Below are 14,263 nucleotides of genomic sequence, written 5' to 3'. Positions count from 1 at the left end.
CCACACCCGCAGCACATCCCCCCACCTCCCAACCGGTCTCCTTTGGAAACCACAAGTTTTTCAAAGTCTATGAGTCAATATCTGTTCTGCAAAGAAGTTCATTGTGTCCTTTTTTCAGATTCCACATGTCAGTGATAGCATTTGATGTTGGTGTCTCATTGACCGACTGACCACTTGGCATGATAATTTCTAGGTCCATCCATGTTGTTAAAAATGCTGTTATTTCATTCCTTTTAATGGCTAAGTAATATTCCATTGTGTATATATCCCACTTCTTCTTTATCTACCCCTCTGTCGATGGACATTGAGGTTGTTTCCATGTCTTGGCTATTGAAAATAGTACTGCAGTGAACATTGGAGTACATGTGTCTTTTCAAATCATGGTTTTCTCTGGATAGATGCCCAGGAGTGGGGTTACTGGCTCAAATGGTAATTCTATTTTTAGTTTTCTGAGGAATCTCCATACTGTTTTCCACAGTGGTTGCACCAATTTACAATCCCACCAACAGTGTATTAGGGTTCCCTTTTCTCCACACCCTCTCCAGTAGTTATTGTTTGTAGACTTTTGGATGATGGCCATTCTGGCTGGTGTAAGGTGGTACCTCATAGTGCATTTCTCTAATAATGAGTGATGTTGAACATATTTTCATTTGTTTTCTGGCCATCCATATGTGTTCTTTGGAGAATTGTCTGTTTAGATTTTCTGCCCATTTTTGATGGGCTTGTTTGGTTATTTTGGTATGGAGGTGCAGAAGGTGTTTATAAATTTTGGAGATTAATCCCTTGTCAGTCAATTCATTTGCAAATATTTTCTCCCATTCTGTGGGTTGTCTTTTCATTTTGTTTAGAGTTTCCTTTGCTGTGCAGAAACTTTTAGGTTTAATTAGGTCCCATTTGTTTATTTTTGTTTTTACTACCATCACTCTAAGAGGTGGATCTGAGAAGATGTTGCTGCCGTTTGTGTCAGCGAATGTTTGGCCTATGTTTTCCTCTAAGAGTTTGATAGTGTCTGGTCTTATATCTTAGGTCTTTGATCCATCTTGAGTTTATTTTTGTGTATGGTCTTAGGGAGTGTTCTAATTTCATTCTTTTCCATGTGGCTGAGTGTTTTCCCAGCACCACTTATTGAACAAGCTGTCTTTTCTCCATTGTATATTCTTACCTCCTTTGTCACAGATTAGTTGACTATAGGGTTTAATTTTGGGCTTTCTATCCTGTTCCACTGATCTCTGTTTCTGTCTTTGCACCTGTACCATGTGGTCTTGATGACTGTTGCATTGTAGTATTGTCTGAAGTCAGGGATCCTGGTTCCTCCAGCATGATGTTTCTTTCTCAGGATGTCTTTGGCTCTTCTGGGTCTTTTGTGCTTCCAAACAAACTTTAAAATATTTTCTCAGGTTCTGTGAAAAATATCCTTGGTAATTTGATAGGGATTGCATTGAATCTGTAGATTGCCTTGGGTATTATAGTCATTTTGATACTATTGACTCTTCCAATCCAAGAGCATGGTATGTTTTTCCATCTGTTTGTGTCATCTTTTGATTTCTTTCATCAGTGTCTTATAGTTTTCAGAGTACAGGTCTTTTGTCTCATAAGGTAGGTTTACTCCTAGGTATTTTATTCTTTTTGATGTGATGGTAAACAGGATTGTTTCCCTAGTTTCTCTTTCTGATCTTTCATTGTTAATATATAGAAATGCAGTTTATGTCTGTGTATTAATTTTGAATCCTGTGACTTTACCAAATTCATTGATGAGATCTAATAGTTTTCTGGTAGAGTCTTTAGGATTCTCTAGGTATAGTATCATGTCATCTGCATGTCTACTTTTACTTCTTAATGTTATGTGAATTTTACCTCACTTTAAAAAGCTTAATGTAATAAAATTTTCTAATATTTCTTCTATCTAATGACTATTTTGAGTATCCAGGGATATCAGTTGTCTCAGTGTCTACTGTTCAGGAACTATTTTTCTCATCTCTTCTGCCTCCCTAATGTCATTCCCTCTGTTTCCAGCAAGAAGTGTCATACTTATTTCCAAAGTTAATTTCCACATATAGAGTGTCCTCTCTTCCTTCTTCCTTCTTCCTTAATTAAAGTATACTTCTAACTTGTATATACCTTACAAACATATTTTGTCCTTTCTTCTTGTCTACACATTTGATTTAGTTTATTTAATAATAACACCTTCCTTTAACAATGTAGGTCAAATCTAATCCAATGCCATTTTGTACATACTGTTTTATTGGGTCAGAGTCATGTTCATCCATTTATATATCGTCAGTAGCTACTCGCACTGTAATCACAGTATTGAGTAATTGAGACAGAAAATATTGCTCACAAGGCCTAAAATATTTACTGTCTGGACTTGGACCTTTAGAGAAAAAATTTCTAGATTCCTATATTAGAATAAAAATAGATACTTTTTGATAGAAAACTGCAAATTTCATTGGATTTGCATAACAAAAAATTATTCTCACATAAAGTCCAGCCAAAGAAATGCAATAGACTTCTGTATATTAATCTTGTTTTCTTCAACCTTTCTCAATTCATTAATTAGTTTTGGATGGCGATTTTATAATTCTCTCTATAGAGTATTATGTCATCTTCAAATAATGACAGTTTTACCTTTTCCCTTCTGATTTGGATAACTTTCATTCCTTTTTCATGTTTGACCGCTGTGATTAGAACTTACAATACTATGTTAAATAGAAACAGTGAGAATGGGCATCCTTGCCTTGTTCCTGAACTTATCAGGAATGCTCTCAAGTTTTCACCATTGAATATTATGTTTGTTATGGGTTTGTCATAAGTGGCGTTTATTAGATTGAGATATGTTCTCTTTATACCCACTTTGATGAGAACTTTTGTCATGATTGGATGATGAATTTGGTCAAATGCTTTTTCTGCAGTTTATTGAAATTGAAACTGAGCAGAAACTTCTGCCCCACCCCAAGTAAAAACCCTGATTTAATATAACAGAAAATATTTACTTCAACCTTTCTTTTCTTTATCATTAAATACATGTTTTCTTAAGCATTTGATTTTGACCTATGGTGATTTTTGAATTATAGTAATGAATGTGTATATTGTGTATTTAATTTTATTCGAAAATTTAAAGTTATATTAGTAATCACAGGACCTATGTAGATTTAATTTCTCTGCTTTTTAGTTCATCTTGATAATTTATTTGTTGCTGTAACTCATAGATATTGGAGTAAATGGAGTGTATTCATTTGTTATCGTGGGTTGTATTTTCCGGGGGAATGATTATGTAAACCTCAAAAGTCCTTGAACCATAGAATCCTATGAGTTTTGTAAGAGTGTTAAAAATGGAACCTGAAATGAATTTACATTAAATATTTTAAATCATCTATTCCATATAAAAATATAATTTTCTATATTTCTATCCTCCCTAAAATGCATTCATATATTGTTTTCAGAATGAACCTTTTGACTTCTCACTTATAGCTATAATGCCAAATATGTATTACTTAATAGCAGAATGAAATAAAAATAAGAATTTAAACTGCCCTATGTTTTTCAGAAGACTACATTTTTATGGCCATTTAGAGCTCTTTAACTACTTGGTTTTTGCCGTCTTTGCCAATTTTTTTTCCAAGCCACAGATGTCGGTTCCTACTCATCTGCTGCTGTTTCTTACTGATACCCTGCAGCTTGCATGGATTGTATTCCAGCTCAGATTGGATCATCTGAGTAAGAAAACAATTTTAAAATCTGTTGCTTTTAACTTCTCACCTCCTTCCCACATGATTTTATACTTTGGTAAATGGTCATTTTTTTTTTAATTTCAGTTTTTAATATCAGACAGTTCAAACATGTGTAGGCCTTGGTTTGGATTTTGAAAATTCTGAAAATATAAGCAATTCTCTTTTCAACAATAATTTAAAACAGGAAATTGAATATGTCAAAGATTTTAAATGCCAGTTAATTATGTAGATATTTAAAGCAATACACACTATGATTTTATAAAAATAACAGGGTAATTTATTAAAATGCATTTTTAATTGGCTTATAATTATCAAATTGATATTAATTTTCAATTATTATATTTAAACTTTTTTGATAAATGAAAATCTATAAAAAGTATTCTCAACATTTTAGAATAAACACTTTATGATCTTTTGTAATTATTTTGAATAATTTTGAAAAAATTAATGGTTTTTGAAATCATCCTCATTCAGTCAATGACATCTCTCTGGCAATTTAAGGAATGCAAAAATTTATTGACATTTCTCCATGTCTTCTGAATACACTGTCTTCCATCTTCAGTAGCATCATAGCTCAACAGATTAAGAGAGCGAATATCTTCATGTTCACTGCAAGTCTTATTTTTAGGAAAAGACATGTAATTTATTAATATTAGAGCAAAGGTTTGAAATTTTACTGTACATATATAATCACCTGATATCTTGTTTAGTACCCACTTTCAGTCTCCACCAGCAGAAATGAGATCCAGAAATGTTTAAATACTTAGCATACCTGGAAATTCTGAGTCTTGGAGTCCTTTAGCCACATTTTAGAAACTTCATACTAAAGAACAGGTGATAAATTACAGAATGAAGTATTTTCCCACTGATAAGAATTTTTGTTTTGCTATATTAAGTAAAAGGAATTAGTTGTTTATTAGTGGATTGAGAATAAAAATAATGAGTAGGAAAGGGATTTTTTTTTTTCTGGGTAATCTTAACAATGTATCATATTAATACTTTTACATTATTGGTACATACTATACCAATATTCTCTGCCAAGTAATTTTAGATAAAAATTGTAACTTAATTATGGGTCTGTGAAACGAAACAATTCAAAAGCAAGTATGCAAAATAACATAATCATTATAGGCATAAGTTTTGGAGCTTGGCTACCTAGAGTCAGGTCCCATTTCTTCATTGTACTCAGTGATTTAAGCGCTCTGTTCTCTGCCAAACAAATCTAGAAAATTCTTTTAAAAATAGTCAGTAGTTCTTAAAGTTATTGTGAAGATGAAATGAATTAAACATTTATTTTCAAAAGAATGTGTTACATATCATGTATGCTTACTAGATAATTCATTACCAATTATTTTGCTTATTAAGTCAATTATTACTTAGTAGTTTTCCTTATTTTCACAAAGGTAGCAATGAAATATGTTGATAATTTTGTGCTATTTAACCCAATAAAGGTCTATAGAAAAATGTCCTTTTTAAACATTTTAACAGAGATGTTCTTTGATGTTTGTAAGAAAATATATCTATAAGATTTTTGCAAATCCCAGGGTATATATAGAAATAGAATGATATATACTGTTGGGATATAAACAGTTTGAAAGTTCCCTACCCACACTTACACTCACATAAAACTTGTAAGAAATTAATCATGCAATAGATGTACACAAAATTAGATATCCCATTAAATTCCTGCTATGCTTTAATGGCTTCAAAAGTTTAAAGATGTTGTATGTAATTAGGGAATTATAATGTATTATGGTTTAATTTCATGCAATTATTTTACCTTAAAGCTTTATCAAACCATATTATTTTTATTGTATGTTTACCTAAAATAATGATTTCTTGATTCATATGAAATTCATAAATATGTGTATGTGTATATATATATATATGTATATGTATATATAATTTAACCATCAGTCTTGTCAATATCATTTAAATCTTGATATTCTATATACTTTGGTTACAGATAGCTGAAAAACTGAATAGACCCCATGGACCATTTCAGTTTCTTGGTCACTGCTTTATCATGTACCATCCCTAGGGCTCCTATGCTTCCATTATTTTGTTTCTGGAAGACTTGTGCAAATTGGAGTGTTCCTATTCTCATCTTCTCATTCTTTTACTGTCATAACAATCCCATTTTGTATTGGAAATTGGTCTTCTCTGAGGCTTAAATATTGTTTTATGTTCTTTATGGTTTCTATATTCTAAATGAAAACTAAGATTTATGATGCCCTGGAGAGACCACTTGGTTTCAATCCTGCAATGAAAAATGTTATATTAAAAGTCAGTGTTGGTAACCCCGCAGTGTATCAGAACAGTTTATGAAATATTAACTATGCCAGAAAGAGATAACAGCATGCTTAGTTATGGAGCTGAAAATTATTGTATGTGATAACATGATATTTTGTATATTCAAAACATTTCTTAATTTTTTTTTCGAAGACACTATTCAACCCTAGACCTTCCCTAGAACTAACTTCTTCCCTCACATCAGCTTTTAAACTATTCTTTGTTATCACTATACAGAAAGTGCTAAATAACTTCAAGGGAATTCATCTATTGTAGAAGGATATGTTGTTTCAGGTAAATGTGAAACATTAGTAAATTCCGCAGGATGCTATATAAATTACATTTCTATTCAAAGCCAAAACAACCATTATTTCTAAGTTTTTTCTTCAATGAATTATTTGCATATTATTTTTCTGAAATCTTAACTACAGTAGCCCATGAAAAGCCCATACAAAGTCAATTTAAGGTCAATATGTGAAAGTTGTCATTTTACTCATGATATGTAATTCACGCTCCATTTCCTTTTTCCTTCTTCTTCCTTTGAGACTTAAATAGATTATGTTAGGGTCAAGCAGAATCAGCCTTGGACAATATCATTTTATAAGAAGAGTTTTTTTTGAGACATTATAACCATTGTTTCCAAGTCTGCCTCATCTTGCTACTCCACACATATCTTTATTAAAAGGTTGTTCATGCCATTCATGTTGATATTGCAGATTTGTACATTTCTCACTTTATATTAGAACCATTTTATTTAGTTAACTGGATTCTCTGTTTTCAAAATGTTGCTTCCTTAACTTCTGTGATACCACTTTCCTGCTTTGGGTTGCCCGTCAAAAGCAATATCTAGTTTTTGTTTTTGATAACAAAACTTCAAATTTTGATGATTATTACCATTTTATTTACTTAAGGAAAATATTTACCATTCTATGCCAACATAAAGAATCTTGGATCATCTAACAGAACACCATGGGTCTCCTTCTCCTTGCTAACAGGATGTGTATATGTGCCAGTTATGCCCTCTGGAACATGAGAGAAGGTGTGCTTATTGGCTCTGGGAAAGATTTTTCCTTACCAATAAAAAATACTTGGTTAGAGGGAAACACCCCTTTTCTTTGCTGGATAGCATCCTGTTTTCATGCACTGCTTGGAATTACTGAAGCCATTTCATGACCATGAGGGAAGGTAATATCAATCACTGGAGATGCTGGAATAGAAAGAACCCAGTTCCTTTATGACTTTCCTGAGTAAATGAATCAACAACCTTGAAGTATTCCCATTTGCTAATTATCTCATTATTTAACCCACATGTAATTCTAGTATTTCAATGGAAAGCATTCTAAATCATACATTTGGATTTGGGGTTCCTTGTTTTATATGGACAGATAATAAATTCCTTAGGGACATAAGATGTCTGGGCAATATCAAAGCCCCATTTGAGGTGTGATGATCTCCTTTGCCTAGCACCACCTCAAGAGCAGTTACAGAGAACACTAACAGTTGGTTTCATCTAAGGTTGTATATTTTTGTCCTGATATATGTTCTAAAATGAGTATGTATATTTATAATTCAGCATATCAGAATATTCAGGAGGTAAAGGATTTAGAGGGACATTCATAGCATTAAATACTTACATAAAAAATGCAAATACTCAAATCAGTAATTTAAGCTCTCATTGACTTTGGGAAATTTCAAAGGGCACGATAAGCCCAAACCAAGAGGAAATAATAAGGATCAGAGCAGGAATCAATTAAATTGAAAATAGGCAACAATAGAGAAAATGAAACAAATATCTAGTTCTTCAGAAAAGTTTATAAAAATTGACAAATCTCTAGGAAGATTGGCAAAAATAAAACCGGAGAGAGATACTAATTACTAATATCAAAAATGAAATGGGGAATATCTTTCATATCTTACAGCTATTAAAACAATAATAAAGGCATATTACTACCATATGAGCTTCCACTTTGAGTAAGTTTTGATTGAAGGCACAGTTTCAGTACACCCACACAAAGGAAGTAGGGTTACAACATTACTTACAGATCCCAGAATGGGGGCTGGGGGCACACAGTGAGCCAGAGGAAGAGCAGTCCTCTGGCCCAGGTCACAAGTAAGCAGGAGGTAGAGGACAGGGTAACAAGTACGTATTACTTATAAGGTGATTGAAGCAGAGGTCAATAACTTTCCTTGGCCTTAACTTTAAGTGATTATTATTTGTTTTTATTATTACTATTATTATTTTAAATTTTGGCCACAGCCACAGCATGTGGAAGTTCTCGGGCCAGGGATTGAACCTGTACCACAGCAGTGACCATGCCAGATTCTTAACATGCTGAGCCACTAGGGAAAATAATTGATTATTCTAAAAAGTGCTCTCTGCCCTCATAAGTTTATGGCAGGATCAAGTCCTTAGCCAACTATCCAGACTCTGGGTCTAAGGAGGTTTATCATAATGAAAAATGACTAGGCAGCACTCAGAAAAACAAAAGTTCTTTTTCTCTTCACAATACCAAAACCTGAACACAAATGAACATAGCTGCTTTAATCATAATAGCCCACACTGGACACAATCCAGATATCTTTTAATTGTATAAGTGGTATATTGGTACACCCATACCATGGACTAACTATGCAGGTAAAAAGGAAAAGGGCAAAGGGAGGAATCTTTGTGGTGATATAGTTGTTCTGTATCTTAACCAATGAAATTCAGTGATGGAAACTCTAAATCTGAAGCTTGATGGCATCATTAAAAAAAAATCTACCTTCTTTTCTCTCCATTTACCATATTTGTTACATGGGATTTTATGTCAGCCAAATTTTCTTTATGGTAACGGGAGGTGTATAGCATATACAGTATATTTCTTTTAAAGACAAAATATTCAGAGAAAACAGAGTTCATCATATTCATGTGTATCTTTCTTTGAGATAAGGAGATTTTTCCTAGGAAATTACCTATGTCTACCTCTAGCCCACCCCATTATTAACTGGCTTTCTTTAATTCTTCATTGTCATTTTTTTAAAGTGCTCATGCCTCAAACAACTTCTGGTAATAGAAATTAAATCATCAGAATTACTGAGATAAATTTAGACAAATTCCAGAAATTCTTCTTGTGGTTCAGAGGTAACAAACTTGACTAGTATACATGAGGACTCAGGTTTGCTCCCTGGCCTCATTCAGTGGGTTAAGGATCTGGTGTTGCTGTGAGCTGTGGTATAGTCATAGATGTGGCTCAGATCCCATTTTGCTGTGGCTGTGGTGTAGGCCGGCAGCTACAGCTCCAATTCTCTCCCTAGCCTGAGAACTTGCATATTTTGCAGGTGCAGCCCTACAAAACAACAACAAAACCAAAAAAAAAAAAAAAAAACCCAAAAATTAGATTAATCGCAAAATCCTCTTTCTCCACGTTGTGAAGGCAGTGGGGTCAGATTTCCTGAGGGGTAGGACATTTTTCTAAGTCTTTGAAGCTGCTTCCTCTTCATCAAACCAAAGGAGTACATTTCATCACATAATGAACCCATTACTATCTAGAGGCAAGATATAGTTTTACATAAAATCCTGTTAATCCTGTTGCAGAAATGTTTACTTCGACCATTACTTATACATGTAGAAATATTTGACCCATCACCAAAGTTCTGAATGTTTTTCTTTTTTTTTTTTCCCCCTAAAGTGTGGTATACTTGATTAGGCTGACTTCAAACACTTTCTAGGTGTTCTTTCTTACTTGGGAAAGAGGCCTTCACTTTCTCATTGCTTGGAGGAAAATGAACCATTTAAGCAAAATTTAGGCCACGGCAGAGCTCTGTCCAAGTAACTTGCTCAGTGACTTGGTCACTTACATTTTCGAGTTTCAGCGTTTAAGACTCTAACATTCAACTTTTTTTTTTTCATTATTTTGAAACTCTTGAAGGCAGAAATCTCTATCTCTTCTTTATAGAGTCAATCCAAATTAGGCATTTCACTTTCATTTTAGGAAACTACTTCTAAAAGCTGGAATGATTTTGTTAAGATATTAAAAATATCCATAGACTGATGATTTCTACTCTATATGACATTCCTCTTTTTCTCTTGTTCTCTTCTCCTGTGGCTGAAGACACTGGAGATTACCTCTCAAAAGTCATTTCTTCGCATTATTCTATTAATAGAGACTTTGAAAGTTCTTCTGTCTGTCTCTAAGACTTCATTCCAGTTCATGATTGGTCATGTGATCAGGCTCTGTTAATAAGAGTAGATAGAAATCCCTGGTGAAGCTTTCTGCCAAGCTGATAACAGATATAGGCTTGGTTGGTTCTTGAAATTTTACTCTTTACATCTCTGTACCTTTGTTCTTTTCTTTTTATTTGTAGTGTGGTTTTATTGCTAGGAGGAATTATAGCCATATTACTATCTTAAGAAAAAAGCTGCACACTAAAGAGTAGAAGAACAAGAAGATAGGGTTGCCTAGAGTGTTGACAGCTGCCTTTGGTTTCTTAGAAATCATTTTAAATGATTATAATATTTACCTTGTCAAACTCTTATGATTGGATTATCTGTTGCTTATAGCTCCATACATAGCTCACTGAAGTAATCTATAAAATAGGGAATGTAGGTTGAGTTTTTCATTGTGTCAGTTATATAGTTATGGTAATACCTCATTTTTGTATTAAAAGTTACTGAGTTTGGGGGCTCCTGTTGTGGCTCAGCAGATTATGAACTTGACTAGTATCCATGAGGATGTGGGTTCGATCCTTGGCCTCTCTCACTGGGTTAAGGATCCAGCGTTGCTGTGAGCTGCAGGGTGGTTCACAGACACAGCTTGGATCTGACGTTGCTGTGGCTGTGGTGTAAGCTTGTAGCTGCAGCTCTGATTCAACCCCTAGCCTTCAAACTTCTATAAGCCACAGGTGTGGCCCTAAAAAGAAAAAAAAAATTATTGAGCCAGATATTTGAGACTCTTCTCACAATTACAAGTATGAAGATGATGATGATGATACCAACAAAGAACTTGGTGATACCCACGGTACATAGAAAGTTACTGAGCACTTACTTTGTATCATGCATTGTTCAGAGCACTTAATATTATTGCCTTTAATCTTTCAATCATTTGATTTGAAATCATTCTATCTGAATTTTACAGGAGATAAAACTGAGCTCTGAGTTAAATGATTTGCTAAAATATGAGCAGCAGGGGAAGGTAGACTCTGACTCTAGGGTCTGTCTGACCCTAGAGCTATGAGCTGTTCTCACTAGTTCTATTTGCTTTATGGCTACTTGAAAGCACTGAAAGATATGGCGTTTGTCAGATTTGTCAGTATTTTTCAATATTACTACTGTTGAACATTTTTGTTTCATTTTTGCATTTTATTTTTATGTACTTACGTATTTTCCTCTAAGTGTTAGTGCTGTAACTGGACCACTTATGATCTGTCTGAATTGACAGGAGTTGTAGGACAGTCCTCACATAGCCTCAATTCTGTAGAAAATATGGAAACATCGTTTAATTAATATCCCTGGTAAAGATAACTTACATATATATATATATATATATATGCGTGTGTGTGTAGAAAGAGAGAGAGAGAGAAAGAGAGGGAGAGAAAGCATAAATATATTTGAAGGTGTTAATGTTATTTTTTTTGCCATGGCTGTAATAGTCACTATATACTTCCTTTTTCTCTTGGATAAATCACTTTGCTGATAAAAAATAACCACAAAAGCTATAGAACCTGAAGCAACTAAGCTATAGAATTTTTCTTTTTTAAAGATTACATTTAAACTGAATAAAAGAACCGTACGAGTTTCACAGTATACTTTATTGTCAAATTTTCACTTTTTTATTAGCTTAGCTTTATATAAACAATTTTCTTTGAACACGTATTATTTTTAATTGCTTATCATCAGAAACTTTCCTATTAATAGTTATTAAGAGTATAATTTTACTATTAATAGATTTATACACAATGCATATTATTTGTATTTTTTGTATCTGTCTACACAAGGATATTAGTCTGTATACAATTCATTCTTATACTTTTTAGATATTTTAACATATCTTAGTTTGAATTTCCAAATTGCAAGATAGTTAGACAAAGGTAAGCCTTTATTTGTTGTTAGTAGGAAACAATGTAGTGGTTTAATTCTTCTGATTCAATTTGTGCTGTAATACAGTCACAGGGACCTTCATTTAGTAGGAGGCAGAGTGTATCTCTTTTTTCCCTCAGTTTTATTGAAATATAGCTGACTTATAACATTATATTAGTTTAAAGTATACAACGGAATGATTTGATGTATACATATATGATTAAATGATTACCACAATAACTTTAGTTAGCATCCTTTACCTCACAGTTGTATATCTTTTTCCTTGTGATGAGAACATTTAAGGTGTACTTTAATATGCAGCGTATGTGAACCAAAAGCAGTACAATACATTACTTTTGTACAATGATTAAACTCTCTTTAAAGTATGTTTGTTAGAAGTTAGTTTCATGTTTGCAGTATTTTCATAGGAAGGCTTATTTTACAAAGTTGATAATTTGATATGGCACCGTTTGATCATATGCCTAAAGTTAGATCTTTAGACAATATTTGAGCTGAAATAGCAATATATTTTTACTCCAAGTTCATCAATCCTTCAGTTAAAGATGTAATCACAGAGGAAAACAGAGGAAAAGCAATCTTTTTGTTTGTTTGTTTTTGGTCTTTTGTACTTTTAGGGCCACACCCACAGCATATGGAGGTTCCCAGGCTAGAGGGTCTAATCCGAGCCATAGCTGCTGACCTATACCAGAGTCACAACAATGCCAGATCCAAGCCACATCTGCAACCTACACTACAGCAATGCTGGATCCTTAACTCACTGAGTGAGGCGAGGGATCAAACCTGCAACCTCATGGTTCCTTGTCTGATTCGTTTCCTCTGTGCCACAATGGGAACTCCGGAAAAGCAATCTTCATTTGATTTGTAAAATTATCCTGTTTATAAATGCTGAATCTTTTTTCCTAATATTCTTTCTCCCTATATATATATATATATATATACTACAAAATTATATATTCACATATACTATATTATCTAATTATATATAATATATAAACTATATTATCTATAGTATATTTATTGTATAATCTGTATATATAAATTTCATGTAAATTTATGTAATTTATATGGAATCCATAAAATTACCATAAATTTAGGAGGGAGTTTTGGCTTTGTGGGAGTCAACATAAAGTAAAGTAAAGGCTGAGAAATCTTTTTTTTTTTGTCTTTTGGCCTTTTCTGGGGCCACTCCCATGGCATATGGAGGTTCCTAGGCTAGGGGTCTAATCGGAGCTGTAGCTGCTGGCCTATGTCAGAGCCACAAGGCTGAGAAATCTTAACAGTTACTCTAACTATTGTAGATAAGCAAGTTAATTCAAGCAACACAAGAAGAATCTTTGTTTCTTGCTAAACTCTAAGATAAAACAACCAACATATTGGCTTGGAACCTAAAACAGCGTTCATGCAAGATTCAGTCTTGTTTCCCACCTGTTTAGTTCTTTCTTTGAAATATCAGTGGCTCTTACTCTTGAGTAAGAAAATTTAAAAGTACTTTGAAATATCAATGGCTCTTACTCTTGAGTAGGAAAATTTAAAAATAGGAAAATTTAAAGGTGAGTCAACAATCAAGCTTCTATTTATGGTGCCACCCTGTTTACTGGATATAATGGAGACCTAAAGGTACATCTGAAGGATGTGCTTGCAATACTTCTTAATGTAAAATATTTAGCTTACCGTGACTTGAAAAGACAGCAGAGATGGAAGCAAAATAACTTAGGAAATTTTTGATTTGGGGATAGTAAGTTTTAAAAGATGAGAGCTAGGAGTTCTCATTGTGGCACAGTGGAACTGAATCTGACTAGGAAACATGAGGTTCGGGTTCAATCCCTGGCCTTGCTCAGTGGGTTAAGGATCCGGCATTGCTGTGAGCTGTGGTGTAGGTCACAGATGTGGCTCGGATCTGGCGTTGCTGTGGCTGTGGCATAGGCCAGCACCTGTAGCTCTGATTAGACCCCTAGCCTGGGAACCTCCACATGCCAAGGGTGCAGCCCTAAAAAGACAAAAGACAAAAAGAAAAAGAAAAAAATGAGACCTATGGCACACATTCATGGCCTTTTAGGCAGAGCTTTATTTGTTAAAAATGTTGCCTTACCGATTTTTTTAATGAGAAATCTCATCCTTAGTTTTCTTACTATTTCCGCTCTATGATTAAATATGTAATAATCCATTT

Source organism: Phacochoerus africanus, chromosome 3, assembly GCF_016906955.1.
Source record: "Phacochoerus africanus isolate WHEZ1 chromosome 3, ROS_Pafr_v1, whole genome shotgun sequence".
NCBI classification, from domain to species: domain Eukaryota; kingdom Metazoa; phylum Chordata; class Mammalia; order Artiodactyla; family Suidae; genus Phacochoerus; species Phacochoerus africanus.
The sequence above is the reverse complement of the archived record's forward strand: the minus strand, read 5'-3'. Positions refer to the sequence as shown.